We start from the raw sequence: 3480 nt of genomic DNA on the forward strand, positions 1-3480 counted from the left end.
GGATGAATCTCAAAATAGTTATGTTGAGAGAAAGAGTCAGACAAAAAAGAGTACATGTTATATGCTTCCATTCATAGAAAACTGTAGAAAATGCAAACTAACCAATTCATTGGTTGCTTGAGAACTGGGGGGGGGGGGGGGGGTATGGCATGAAGGATGGGAGGAGGGATCGCAGGGGCCAGAGGACACTTTTAGGGATGATGGATGTGCTCACCATCTTGATGGTGGTGATAGTTTCATGGGTGTCTACACAGGTCAGAACTTGTCATATTGTGTGCTTAGTGTCTTGTGTGTCAAGAATCCATCAATAGAGCTGTTTTTAAAAAATTAAAAGGCAAATGACAAAAGTGGGAAAATATTTTGAGTCAAATATGACAGACAAGGGGGTAACATAATTAATACATAAGGAAAACATGAACACCCTAATTAGTTTGCTAGGTGACCATAACAAAGGCCCACAGCCGGGGCAGCTTAAACAGCAGACATTCACTGTCCCCTGTCCTGGAGGCTGGAATCCCAGATCCAGGTGTGGGCAGGGCTGGGTCCTCCTGAGGCCTCTCTCCTCGGCCTGTAGACGGCCATCTTCTCCCTGTGTCCTCACGGGGTCATCCCTCTGTGTGTGTCTGTGTCCTTTTCTCCTCTTCTCATAAGGACATCAGTCCTATGGGATTAGGACCCACCCTAGTGACCTCATTTTACCTTAATCACCTCTTTAAAGGCTCAGCTCCAAACACAGCCACATTCTGAGGTGTTGGGGGTTAAGACTTCCACATATGAACGTTCGGAGGGACACAAGGCAGCCCATAACACAGCCTTATAGAAAAAAAATGAGCAAAAGGCATAGAAAAGTTACAGAATCAGAAATGCAAATGACTGATAAATACATCAAAACGGCGTGAAACTAAAGTATCAATGAAAACAAATGAGACGCCGTCTCCCCCCTCCCCACTTCTCCCTGCTCCAGTTTGCGAAGGTCCCCCCCAGTGCTGAGGACCCTTGGTTATTGTGTGCCAGACCCCAGCTAGAGGTGGGTCTCATGAAGATGCCGAGAACCCCTGGGGAAAGACCCGCAGGGCTCAGGGGACGTCCTCCAGACAGGCCACGGTGGTGGGGGGCACCCCACAGAGCTCGTTCTGAACATGGACGGCAAACACCTGATGGAAAGGAATTCAAGTTCTAAGGCAGGACAAGAGAAATGTCAACGTGAAGTTTCTCCTCTGCCCTTTGGCCTCTCCCCTCCCCTCTGGTGGGCATCATGCATCTGCATTAGGCATTAACCAGACCTCCCCAAGGAAAGAAGTACCTGCTCAACCATAAAAATCTATTTTTCTTCTTTTGACGTCAGCCATGTAACTCTTTAGAAGATAACATTCCTTTCTCAGTCCTGCAAGAGGTCACGATGACCCACCACTGGCCTCGTACGTGCAGACATCTTTGGTGGACTTTATGAGACACAGCAATATATCATTTCCCTTAAAGATAGCAACTGGTACAGAACAGACTGGCCAGATGACCGGGGGAGATACCGGGCCACACCTAACAGAAGTTCTTAGCTTAAATGCTTGCTCGTGACCTTACTAACGTCCTTAGCTATATGACGTGCATCCCGCCTATTTTACAAGACGATTGTTTCTTGCACTCCCACATGTGTGATCGACCCTCAGATAACATTAATGATGATTAGGAGACGTGAAATGATTGATCTAAGATACAGTTCTATAAGATCAGTGATTGTAATAGTGTAACTCTAGATGTAGGAAGAAGTACAGACAGGGACCCGTTTCCTGGGACCATAACAGACTAGCAGGACAGGGGGTCCAGAGGCTTTGGGTGACTGCTAATAGGGCCTAGTCCAGTAACAGCACCTTGCGTGACCCGTCACGGAAATCCTCGTCTGACTCGGGAATGAGCACTCCTAGCGCCATGGAACAAACTGGTCACGCAATGCCTCCCGAAGCTTGGTTGAAATGAAGACGGAAAGGGAGGGATTGTAAAGTAAAGAATGTTGCCCACCATCCAGTTCTACAAGAATGAAGTCATCAGCCACCACAGTCGCTGACCTACAACACACCCTAAAAGAAGTCCAGGACAAAGGGCAGGATGAGGCACTCTGGGAAAACTGGCACAACTGTGGCCCTCAGATCGTTTTTCAGGAGAAAATGTTATGAACCCAGTTTCCTGCATCTTCCCATTCTTAGAAAAGCACTAAAACCGTTAAAAACATCTTCTACAAGACGTGTGCTTGACTGCACGTACCCCGTTATCAGGATCACGTATTTGCTGGTCTGCCCCCTTCCCTCTTTGGAATTGTCCTCAGAGCTTTCTGAAACATTTGGAGTCTCCCCGGTTACAAAAACAGGCTGTAATGCCGAGATTTATAAGTAATATATGTCTGGTCTTTGCCCCCGCTCCCTGGCTGCCAGCTTCCTCCCAAGACCCTTGGAATTTCCTGAGCATCATTTATTATAATATTTGGAGTTTTGTCCTCGGTTCCTTAAACCGCTGAGAGCCATGAAGGTGAAATGGGTGTCTCGTTATTCATACTCACAGCAAGTCCCTTTGCAGCGCTACTGGGTTTCTGTTCATGAGGAAGTTTTGGGAAAAGACCCGAGGAAGGGGGCTGATGTCAGGAGAGCCAACCCTGAGCAGGGGAGTAGAGACGGGCTGGAGGTGGAATCCACAATCAGTGGCCAATGATTTAATCAATTGTTTTCTATAGTGAAGCCTCCGCAGACCCAGGAAGATGGGGTTTGGGCCGCTCCTGGGCCTGTGAACCCGGGGAGATCTGGGGGAGATCCCAGCCCCCTCCCCACACCTCGCCCTCTGCATCCCTCCCATCTGGCTGGGGGCCTTTGCACAAGCTGTCTGCGTGCCCTGGAAATGCTGTCTCCTCTGTGGGGCCTCTCTGACAGCCTCGTTTAAGCCCCCTCCAACCTCTGTTACCTTTCCCCACCCCACGTTTACAAGGGAGTCCAGTGCATCTCACACTTTTATTTTATTCAGGTGCCCCCATCCTCAGCTGCAGCCCCAAGGCACTTCCAAGCTCATCTTGTCCCTCCCTTGGAGCACTACAGGGATGCCCACTGCTCTCTGAAAGAAGCCCCAGCTCCCCAGTCTCACTTGCAAAGCGCAGCGGGGAAGCTGTCCTCCCAGGAAGGTTCCTGCTCACCACCACCGCCCCCCTCACCTGCCCGTGGGGGGTCCTCCTCCCCTGGGCCACTTCTGGGCCTCTCCAGCACCAACGCGTGGTGGGGCCCCAGGTAGGGATGTCAGATCTAGCAAATGAAAATGTATGTTAAAAAAATAAAAGAATTAGGGGTTTCCCTGGTGGCTCAGTGGTTGAGAGTCCGCCTGCCGATGCAGGGGACACGGGTTCGTGCCCCGGTCCGGGAAGATCCCACGTGCCGCGGAGCGGCTGGGCCCGTGAGCCGTGGCCGCTGAGCCTGCGCGTCCGGAGCCTGTGCTCCGCAACGGGAGAGA

Source organism: Pseudorca crassidens, chromosome 9 (assembly GCF_039906515.1).
Source record: "Pseudorca crassidens isolate mPseCra1 chromosome 9, mPseCra1.hap1, whole genome shotgun sequence".
NCBI lineage: Eukaryota > Metazoa > Chordata > Mammalia > Artiodactyla > Delphinidae > Pseudorca > Pseudorca crassidens.